Raw genomic sequence first — 12,260 nt, 5'->3', positions numbered from 1 at the left:
ATTGAGTTTAATCCTGATGAGAAAATACCAGGACAAAGGAGGCTGTTATGACTCTATACCCTTCACCTCGCTTGCCACCACCATATTCTGACTTTATTTTCTGAACTAGCTTTAACCATTTCCTTCTTTAGACATTGTACATAACCAGATATACAATCATCAGTAAGAAAATTTTGAGGACACAGAAAAGTCTGGAAATTGGGGCCAACAATCCCAAGCTGGAAGGGAAGAAATGCATTTTGTTGGTGGCAGCTTTTTTACTGACTCCTACCATAAGTAATTTTGTTAACTGAAAATCTCTGTGTATGTGAAAAAGATTAGGTTCTGTGTCTCAGCCAGGTGCTATAAATAAATCTAATAGCTAAATTTCACAGTTAGACTAAAGCCTTTGTCATCCCTTACTCATCACACCTATAGCGCTGTCGAAGAGCTGTAAAGTTAATGGTGCATCCGACTGATGTAACACTTCCCTGGTAAGCACAAACTGAGTGACTGGTTTAATGTCACTCAATGGGGGTTTTTTTTTAAACCATCAAAGCTGGGAATGCAGTAAGATTTTGTACATTTGGGAGAATGTGTGTCTGGTCCTTACCTGTCAGCAGCTGCGTAGAGAAAAGAGCCTTGCCTTGTCCGTGACTCATGGGTCACCTCTGTCCTTGCTTATTTGAGAAAGGAACAGCCACCCCTCCAAAAACACAGCCTGACAGCCTTCCTGAGATTTGAGAATACAAGAATAGGGCTTCATACACAAAAAGACTGCCTGGGGACTGAGGAACAATGCGAAAAACCATACACAATTTTGGATTTACACCTAAATTTAGCAACGCTGTTTTCCTAAATTACTTGACTCTGTAACCATAACAGCCTTTAAATGTAATTTTGTTGCCTGGTTCTCTCTCTCTCTCACAGACACAGAAACAGACACAGACACACATGCTGTTGCTCATCTTGCTACCACCAAGAGCACAGAATTGTCATAGAATCAGGGAATGGTTTGAGCTGGAGGGGAGGTTAAAGATCATCTCTGTGTCTTGACATTGTTCTATTATTATTGGCGCTGTTTGTGTTGCATTTGCACTGGAATACACCAGTCCAGAACCAAATCCTGTCATGCTCAGTGCCATGCAGATGTTTTTCAGAGGCAGGCACAGGGATTTTCCAATCCATGTCTCAGCCAGAAGACCGTGGATATCAAAAGCAGGCCAACGTGGGGAGTGGGGCAGCAAGGAAACAAATGGATTTTTTCAGGGAATTACCAGTCAGTGCTTAGCCCTGCCTCAGTGCTGACAGACAGGCAGGATTTTCAGGCATGGAGGCAGCAGAGAGTCTTAGGGAGGGATTTAGAGGATGGGGAAACAGCTCCATGAATTTTGAAAGGTGGGGGATTTAGTCTCTGTGCAGTGAGCAGCATGAAGAAAAGGCAGGGGTATTAAGGAGTGCAAAGAGAAGGGTGTTTGAGGCTGGTGCTACAGCAGAGGACAGGCAGGAGCAGCTCACTACACACAGGAGTGGAAAGAGGGAGGGAGACCCAAGGAACACAGGCACAGAGCTGGTGTTTGCCACCTTGGACTTGCACACACGCGTTTCTGCTGGACCAGGGAGAATGGTGCCAGTAGAAATATTCTGAGCTGGAATACAGCTTACATCAAAGGGCCAGGGATGGCTGATGTGTGCCCACAACTTTGGAATCAGGTCTGGCTGCTACCTCTGCTAACAGAAAAGTCACTCAAAGAGCCCTTTTGGGGACAAACACGGCAGGAGCTGCAGTAGTGGCCAAAGCCCAGCCACCTTTGTGGCACAGATTTTCCCTCAGGGCTATGAAATGTGGATCTGTGCAGGGCAGCCTCACCTTCCTGTGCCTGCCCCAAGTCTCTTTTGATAGGTGCCATATAGAGGAGGTGACACAAGTGTTTTGGTGTCCCAGTGGGATCAGACCTTCCATCAGCAGCTTCCCCAGGGCACAGTGTCCCTGTCCAAGTCTGGAGAAGGAGGAAACACAGCCTAGGGGCTCCCAGCAGCAGTTAGCAAAGGGCATGGAGCTGGAACAGGCTGGCCAGATCCAGGGATCACACTAATCCCTCCTGGAGCCAGATCCCAGCCCAGCCTGATCCCTGGAACCACCACCTGAAGGAGAAGGACAGCCAGGCAGTCTGGTGTCACACCAGAGGTCATCAGTGCCCGGAAAATCACGGCACTCAGTTTAAAGATTAATAGATGGTCTCCTTCCCCAGGCTGTAAAAGTGGGTGGGTAAAAACCAAATCACAGGCCTGGTGACTCTGGAGGCTGCAGCCTGTAGGATAATGTGAGCATTAGCAAGTTGGAGTCATGCAGATAATAGGAAACCATGTGCAGAAGGTCAGGTCTCAGCATAAGGTCTGGGGCTCTCAGTGAGTCAGAGGGATTAGGAAATCTTTGCAAAAATAACCAGAATTCCCCCTCCTGTGTTTTTTTTCCCCATGACTCACCCCACAGAAAAGAGGCAATACGAAAAAGACGTAAATCTCTGCAGCAAATTTTTATCACAATGCGTCACAGAGTAAAGGTACATGTATCTATGCTTTTTCTCCACTTCCATTAAAAAAACCCTCGATTTTCCTGCATTTTCTAATACTTTTATGGTATGAGTTCACATTCCAGCACTTTGGTGGAGAAAATGAAGTGCAACATGTCAGTCCATCCACTCAGTAGCACACATCTCCTGAGCCTTTATCCCCTTTTCTCTCCAGAAGAAAGCTGCAAATGGAAGAAGTTGTGGGCTATCATTGCTCTGGCACTGAACTGGGCGGGGGGTGTTGTCAAAGGAGAAGCATCAGAAATGGAAATTGTCTCTTCAGAGATGGCAAACTCTGGCTGGGCACACATTTTGCTTGTAAGAAATGTAATTTATGCACATCGGGCCAGTCAAATCCACAGTTGAAATCTTGCCAGAGCTGCAGTTTGCCACTGTAACTCTTTCCACCACCACAGGTGTTCTGAGGTCTTTGGAGGAATAATTTGATGTACAACGCCTGGCACAACAGAAGTGGAGAAAAACAAATAACTGGGTGTCTGATCAGCATGAGGAGCTATTGGTATCTCGAAGCCAAGTCAATTAATAACAGAACAGTACAGAACTGATAGCTGGGATAGAGCTAATTTAATTAATTATGGAGGTGACATTCCTTTTTCCCTTAATCTTCTGCCCTTTAAGAAACCACATCCTACAACCTCATCACTGTGCTTCATTTGGCTAGATGCATTCAAACTAAAACCAAACAAATTTTTTGCTTGAAGAGACTCCACAAAACATGTGATTTACCCTCTCTTTATAGAAACAGACAAGGAAAGTCCCTCTTTTTTGTGACTTCAGGTCATTGAGAACAATTGAAACATTGGCATTATTGAGGAATCAGGGGCTTGGGTGTCTTAATTTTCCTCTATAAAATTTAAATACGTATCTATATCATCATAACTAAACATGTGTATATCTATATCTATATACGTATATATCTAGATACACAGATATATATGGATATAAATATAGGTATAGATACAGAGATAGATAGATACAGAGATAGATAGATAGATAGATACAGAGATAGATAGATAGATACAGAGATACAGAGATAGATAGATAGATACAGAGATAGATAGATAGATACAGAGATAGATAGATAGATACAGAGATAGATAGATAGATAGATACAGAGATAGATAGATAGATAGATAGATAGATAGATAGATAGATAGATAGATAGATAGATAGATAGATAAAAAAATCTGGGGGTGGGGAGAAGAATTTGGACCAGATATAAAAGAAACCCAAATGTCATTGCCCTAAATTGCTATTACACAAGCATCCACCCTAGTGATTCTCCAGCCACTGTTATCCCATCCAACTCTAGGCCAAAGGAAGACCCCAAGGAGCCCCACTAGGCCTTGGCAGGCTGTTCCCCTGGGCTGCCTGATCACTCTTGGCTCGAGCAGGAATTCATCCCTGCACTCATTCCCATGGCAACCCTGGTTTCTCTCTTCTCCCATGACACTCACCTCCGGAGAACACTTATTGCCATGCTGATGGCAACCAGCAACAGAAGGCTTCCACTGAGGGACACCATGACAATGGCATAGGTGGAGGGTGGTGAACCTTGAAGAGAAATCACAGGTGAGCCAACAAACAGCTTCAGGAAGCACAGCCTTTTGTGAAATTACAGGTTGCTACAGGCTGAAAATACTGACAGTCCTTTGGCTCAAACCATGAGTGGGAGGGGGTGAATAGCTCTGTGTTAAAAGGGTATTCCTGGAACTGTTTTTTCGTTGAAAATCTCATAGTTCAGTTAAAGAACTTGTGTGTCTTTCATCTGCTAAAGAACAAAGCAGAACTGCTTTTCAGGACTGAGACTGAAATGCAGCCCTGTGGATCTCGGGGTGGGAAAGTCTGCCCTGCACTGTTAGACCACAAAGTCATTTCACATATTATCCACCTATTTATAGTAAAGCACGATCCTGAATCTTACTGCCTGTCTAGTCTGCACTTTCCATCCACCTCCACCCTTTTAAATCTGTTTCCGTCCTTTTTTGCTCTTGTATATAATTCCAAACTTAAAAGAATGAAGACTGGCTCACATCCCTGCTTCAAAAGCTCCCACTCTTTTCTGCTGCAACCCCTCCTTTTAGTTCCACTGTTCTTTCCACCCTAAACCCCAAGAGAAGCATGTCTGCCGTGTCTGATTCATCCACTCCTTTTGAGCCCACGCAACACCCTGTATCTATAACCTGGCAGACTTGGTAACATGCTCAGCAGTGTCACCACACAAAAAAACACTGCAAAACTGATTTAAAACACTGATGGAAACAAACTGGGGAGTAAAACACCTTCTTCCTGGAAATTCACAGTGTTGTACAAATCTTCACCGCCAGCATGGGCCATCCTGAAAAATTAAGCAAAAAAAAGAGACAATCAGATCCCAGATTAATGTTCAAAACCAGCATATTTAAGTCAGATTCCTTTATGACACCTGAGTATTTCACTATCTCTAATGTGAATTATCTTTATCTGGAGATTAAAGCAAGATGTGTTAAGGGACAGATCCAAAAGGTAGAAGATAATCCAACACAAAAAACCTGAATGCTTCTGTTAAGGCAATGAGTTTCCACTGCCTTGAGTTTGACTTCATGTTTATCTGTGGCATCTAATCTTTACAGAATCAGAGAATCCCAGAATGGTTTGTATTGGAAAGGACCTTAGAGCCTTAAAACCCTTAAAGACACCTTCTACTAGACCAAGTTACCCCAAGCCTCTACTCCAACCTGGACTTGGACACTTCCAGGGATGGAGTTTTGGAATGGATAAGCAACCCAACAACACCAACAACATGCTCTGACATATCTAGCAGATACTTTCATCTAATCCTGGCCAATTTGCCCCAGGACACAGATCCTTTTTTATTGCCTCCAGAAGCAGTAGCTAAGTAAACCATTCAGGCTTTGCCTCTTGTCCATCAGTGCATGTGAATGAAATGAAATGTCAGCCCAGAATCTGCTCCAGGATGTCAAGTGGAATTTCCCCTGGAGAAATTCTCCCTCTCCCCAGGGGGAGCTGGGCTGAGTGTTACTGAGAATTGAAAATCAACTTGCTTACTAGAGAGTCCTCCAACCCCTCAAGACACCAAACCTTTTTGTCTCATCTGTAAGATGTCCTAAGGAAAATCTTAGTGCCACCCTTCTTCTTAAAAAGAAGAAAATACACCATGAAAATTCGAATATAAAGCAGAATTAGATTACAAATCTGTGGATTACCTTGTGACTGCTGAAGATCCTTGTGTCAGCATGACACTGCTCAAACCTTGCCTGAAAGTAAAGCTGGTCCGAAGGGTTTCAGACTAATTGCTCACTTCATTTGCCTCTGTTGATCGCTCCCTTCTCTCGGTGGTTTTTATAGGGCAGGGTAATCTCTTCCGTGTGCAGACAATCAATAAATTGTGGAGGTGGATCAAACAAAGGCTTTACTCACCATCCTTTGGATAAGCAATTATTTTCACAGTCCTTCTGGTGGAGCAGGAGGCACTCCACCCAGGAGCCTGAGAGGGCTCCACAGGGCACCGCACCTCCTCTGATGTGCACGAGCTCCTCCAGCAAAACTACCTCTGTAGCTGGTGCCCAGGACTTGCTGCAGAAACATGCTGTGTCCCAGGAGGGCTGCCTTTGGGTCTTCTGCAGAGGGCTGGATGGAGAGGGCAGGTTTGGGTGCTCTCCAGGCAAGGGAAGCCCACGAGACTGTGCCAGGTCTGAGCCCTGTCCTTCCTGTCTGGGTGTTTCATGGTCTGACCTGGCTCTCTGCACAGAAAGGAACCAGGCAGGAGTTTAAGGAGCTGTTTTTGGAGCTGTCAGATGGAGATGGCCAGTTCAGGGCTTCAAAAGTGCTTCATTTTGGTGTTTTCTTGCAGCCTGGCTTCACCGCACCATGGGCAGGAGGACAACATGACTTTATCTCCAAAGCGTCCACCCCTTCCCATGCCCTTGGTTAGGGAGGTCACATCTGCACAGCTCTGGACCTCGTTCTGCTCTGCAGAAGTCCCCATTCCCTCTGCCAGGCTGGGGCTGAGCTGGCAGCTGCACTGAGTTATCTCCTGAAAGGCTGTGGTTGCCTGTGCTCTGTGGTCAGAGAAGGAGTGGTGCTCCAGGGTGGAGACCCTTTCTCCGTTAATGCAGGCACAAACAAAACATTAGTAAGATCCAGACTGGCAGGTATTTCAAAACAATAGAGATTGACAGGTTTTTCTGCTGGGCCTAGACAAATAGGTGCACAACAACTCCAGCTCCTCTTACGTCACAGTAACAAACAGGATCCAAGCAGCTCTCGCAGTCCCCTGGAGATTGTTTGGAAGGGTTTCAGGCATCCTCAGTCCAGAGAATGACCACAACGGTGAATTTTCCTCCGTGGCTCCAGGAAACAGTGAATTAACTGCATGAAATAGGTTGTACAAATAGATTTTACAGAGAGATGAGCAGCAAAAAGCAGGCCTGCAGACATATGCAAGTGTCACCTGTAAAGGAGGACACTTGGTCTGTGTGAACCTTCTCTCCCTCCTGCAGGGAATTGCTGGACTCGTGTCTGGCTTTAAGCCTGAACATGCCACAGAAGAGTTCCTGAGCAGGGAGGACTTTGTGTTCAGGCAGGTGCCAGTACTTTCCTTCTTTATCAAACAAAGAGAAAGCTCAAATCAAAGCTCAGATTGCTTTGTGGAACCCATTTGTAATTCTTGAGTCTGATCCAAAGGTCACTGAAGTTAATGGGAATCTCAGTTGATTTCTCTGGTATCCAGACAATGTTTCTGAAGAAAAAGCTGCAAAATACACAGTAGACCTCACTCTTGAAAGCCATTGACCATCTGCATGGGGGATTGACATGTCTTGTGCATGCCCAGAGTGAAGATGTGGTGGAAACAACTGGGACGTGTTCATCTCTTGTGAATGGAAATTCACTCCTATTGAACTTCAGGAGACAACAAGGAAAAAAAACAATGGATGCTCTCGGTATTACTGAAGGTGAATAGTCTTATTTTAAAAAAGTTTAATAAGTGAGTAAATATTCCTTTTTTTCTTTCTTATCCTGGTGTCACCTCACCTCAAATTCAGTTTTGTGGAGAAGCTTGAGATCACAACGTGGGGAGCTGTGGTGGAGGACGCAGCTCTTTCCTGCAAAAAACACCTTATCTCACATGGCTTGGGTGCAGTTCCACCACTGAAAACTGCCAGCACAGATAACAACAATCCCAAGGAGACCAGGGCAGGCAGCCAAATGTGCATAAGGCCACAGAGGCACACACCACAGGTCGCAAGGATGTGAGCTGTATGAAAGGACAGGGCTTCTCAGCACCACTGTAGGTTTTTCTTACTAGTGAATACTTGGCTAGAGCTTCGGAGATCGAAAATTTCATACACGAGGGTGTGCATCAAGGATAATATTACTATAATGAAAAAAAAGTCCTCTCAACATTGGATTGAATAATCCAAGGCAGTTGGCTGAAACAGTGTCAAAACACAGGTAGAATTATAGAATCATATGGGTTGGAAGGGACCTTAAAGGTCATCTTGTTCCAATCCCCTGCCATGCTCATCTGGGCATAAAATCCATGGACAAACCTCCTGGAGGAAAGAAAAGCTGCAGGAGATGATGGGAGAATAGTGGTATGTCCTACAGAAGCTCTCCCAGCAGCTTTTCTTAGCAGAGTAATTCTGCTTTAAAAGCCAGCAGGGTGAGAGTTTTTATCAAAGACAGTAATTTCACTTTGTTTTTGTTAATTCCTCGGTGATACAGCCTGAAAAATACAGGTTTTCTGAGGAGAAGTTATTTTTTTGTACATTGCAAGATTTATACCAAACCTTTGGCACAGCTGGGTCAAGGTTTTACAATAAATAAAAAATATGGAATAAGGAAAATAACCCTGAGGAAATCTGAACTCTAAAAGGTGCAGGAATTTACTTGATCAGTAATTAAAAAAAAAAAAAAAAGGTGTAGTGATTTTTTTTTTTTTTGCTATTAATTACAAGGGCCTTATCCTGCTTGCCATAACCAGCTCAGACAAAACTTATTGATCTTTACCTTAACACTTTGAAGAAACTTCTTCTAGAAGAGATACCCTTTTTATAATCATCTAGGTATTTATTCATCAGTGTGATCAATCTCAAAAGCAGTAAATGCTCAGATAGGCTGCCTGCTTCAAATAACTTGCTCATGACTCACAAGGCCAAGTTGGATGTGGCTTGGAACAACCTGAACTAGTGAAAAATGTCCCTACCCGTGGCAGGGGATGGAACTGGATGAGCCTCAAGATCCCTTTCAACCAAAAACGTTCAAGAATTGTGCGGATTGCACCTTCCATTTTAGAGCAAGGTCAGCAAAAGGCAGAAAGGGTCTTTGGGGGCGGTGGCTTGAAGGCACATAAAATTTTGTTCCTGAGAGAAGGTCTGTTCCCCATTTCCTGGAATAAGGGAAAGCACATTATCTTCATGTTTTCCTTGGTGCACTTCTTCACCAACATAAATAGCTGTGCTAAAGTATCTCAGAAGTAAACAATGCAAGCCCTAGGTCCTGGAGAAGCAGCACCACATCTCGAGGACAGAGCCCACCCGTGAGGTGTTGTGGGCAGTTCATGGGAACACAGCACTGTGGGGTAAAAAGTGGTACTGCCAGTGCATTTGGAAATTCAAATCACAGTTCAGTGTGTAGCCTGTGCTGTGGGTTTTGCCATTCTCAGAGGATTTTGATGTCCAGAAGGTTAAAACTGAGGCTGGTGAGACTGCTATTACCTTTTGCCTCTCTTGTGACAGCAGCTGTAGAGGCGACACTTGGTCACTTACGCAGGTTTCTTCAAGGTGTTGACAAGCTGCACATCATGTGTCAGAAAAGCTGAGTGTTTATTTTCCACACCAACGTGTCATTCACTTTGAGCTAAGGGCAGCAGCAGTGTGAGCAAATCAGCTGTGCCTGGGACCATTCCCACCTGGCACTGGGGAGCTGCAGCCACACCCTGGCACTGTCACCTTCCAAACTGTCTTCAGGGGAGGCTGCAGGTCCGGGGTGACTCCCCAGCCATGCTGGGAAGTGCTCCCCAGTGGGCTCAAACACAACCCTGCCAAGGCCACTGCGATGAGCTAGCTGAGTTCAAGTCGATTTGTGTGGACACAGGGTAGGTGTGCTGGAGATACACCCACACCAGCTACTGGGAAAATCTTACAGTATCCTTTTCTTAAACTTTTATTTGTGATGCCAGCTGGTGGAAAGGTTGAATTGGTGAAACACAACAGTGTTTAATGGGATCCTTTTCACTTTAATGTGTACAAGCTTTGGTACAAGAGGAAAGCAAACAAAAAGCGACTGGTGATAAGAAGCTTCCCTGGATATTTATCCAAGTGATTTGTTTAGGTGGAGGCCTCTCCTTATTTGTTTCTAGAATCACGTTCCTGACCTTTATCAGCATGAGGAATTATTTTTTAATTCAAAACACCTCATTCATGCTTAGTTCTGTGATATATGTTCCATCACAGCCTTTGCCATTGTGGTCTGTGAATCAGCTACAAACCAGGTAAATGGTGCTTCCATTTCCTGAGTGGGCATAAATAACCAAGTGGAAATTGGACATTTTGAGTTTGAGTGTTCAATTTGAAGCGTATTTGTTGCCTATTCCATCTGTCATTGGTGTGAGCTGTGCATTTAATGCACGGTTCCACAACTCCACCAGCACACACGGCTGTGCCCTGGGAAGTCCCTGGGGAACACGACGGTCTGAACACTGCTGAGCTGGGAGCAGAGAACAAATAAATCTGCTTTAGGTGCTTTGTGTCTGCTCCTGGGCCTGAAGAGGCTGGTTCTCAAATGGTGAGGGACAGAGGGGGTTGCTCTGCACGCCTGACCACATCCAGGAGCTCTGGCACTCAGAAGCCATTAGGGCGGTAATTTCTTATTGAGCAACGGGATTACTTTATGTCTGGGCAAAATTTTTGATCTATAGTGGTAAGAGATTTTACCACCACCCTGCAGCCGGGTTCATTCATCACAGAAAGCAGCACAGTGTCACTCTGTGCAATAATCTATAGAGTATCCTGTATCCTGAGTATTCTGTGCACCTAGTTCTGCATCTCATAAAGGTACATGAAGACTACAGAGCTATGGGGCTGCTCATGTTGGAGGGATGACTGCAACTTAACCTGGAAAAATGACAGCCAAAAAAGGCTTGGTAGATGCCTATGCAATCATGTCAGACATGGAGAAAGTGGACAGGCATAGCCAGTAGTCAACAGGCAATTTGTCTCATCCAGTGCAAGAAGCCCAGGGCATAAAATGAGGCTAAATTTGGCAGCTCCAATCATCAGAAAGCTGTTTTTCTGGTTTTCCCCCCACAAGCTGTGTTTAAACTGTGGAGTTTATTGCCACAAGATGCCGTAATCTGCTAAAAGCGTGCCTAGGTCTTAAAAAGGCACTGGTTGTGTCCATGGAATTAAAAAATCCATTGAGGGTTATTAAAAGCAAGACATCAAGTCTAGGTCAGAAAACCCATAAGCAGTAAATCATTAGTAGCTAAAACAATATTCTGGGAACATATCTCTAATTGCTGGTGTGCTTTCACAAAGTATCTGATTTCTTCTATTACTGGGAACACACTACTGGTACAGGTGAAATTTTGGTCTGACCTGGCCCAGCTTTTCTGGTGGTTTTGCTGGCTTTTTTTTCCCACACCACAAAGGCCATAATTCTGCTGGTTCAGTGAGTCTTGTCAGCTCACCTAACACCAGAGAAAATTGTGCAGGGTAGGGCATGAAAACAGGCTGTGCCCTTCCTCCCCTGCCTCCCAGCTCTGCCAGCTGCTCCAAGGAAGTGTAAAGCCAGGTGATTTAATCTCACAGGAGTTTGCTGGGAAGGAGGGGAATATTGAGGAGCTGGGAATGAGGGGAATATTGAGAAAGAAACTCTGCTAGGTATGGCTAAAACCACTTTTGGTTGCTGGTGGTGCTGTACTGCTGTGGGAGATCCTTTGTGTTTGGGACTGAGATCTTTACCAAGGAGATGGATTCACTCAGAAAAGCCCTGAAAATCAGGGTGCTGCAGGACACCACGGAAAGACCTGGGAGAATGCAGCCTTCCAAATCAACTGACTGCCTTTATTTCTGTGGATCCACAAGGCATGTCCTGAAACCGTACTAAATCTACTTCTTCTGAGTGTTTTGAAGATAACCAGAGGCAGAAGTTTACACCATGAAAGTCTTCAGCATATTATTTGTGAATTAAAATACTTCTAAAAATGTATTCTTGGGGATATTTGTTTTCTTCAGTGGACTAAGCATGGCATTAAATTACAGGGAAGCTCAACTATTATCTCATACTTTTCTCTTTTTTTTTATTATAGACTTTTTATCCACATGAATGATAAAGAAACTACAACAGAGTTAAATACCTTTTTTGATAACAGTGATTATATTCTTAATTACACTCAATATTAAATTGTAAAATATTTCCAGAGGAGTACAATCGTAATTCATACAGCAGGCAAAATACCAGAGGGGGAAAGGGATGAGGGAGAAGGGTGTGAGAATCTCCAGACTGCTTTTAAAAAGCACTGTGTATGGCTAACGCTGCTCTATCCATCCATCCATCCGTCCACCCGTCCGTCCAAACGTGGTTCTGGCCCATCTGGTGAGATGTTCATTTCCTCCCATAAAACAATCACTATTCCAAAGCAAAAGGTGAACTGGCAGATGTTGTCAGTGCCTGTGGCATTGA

This window comes from Poecile atricapillus, chromosome Z, assembly GCF_030490865.1.
Source record: "Poecile atricapillus isolate bPoeAtr1 chromosome Z, bPoeAtr1.hap1, whole genome shotgun sequence".
NCBI lineage: Eukaryota > Metazoa > Chordata > Aves > Passeriformes > Paridae > Poecile > Poecile atricapillus.
The sequence above is the reverse complement of the archived record's forward strand: the minus strand, read 5'-3'. Positions refer to the sequence as shown.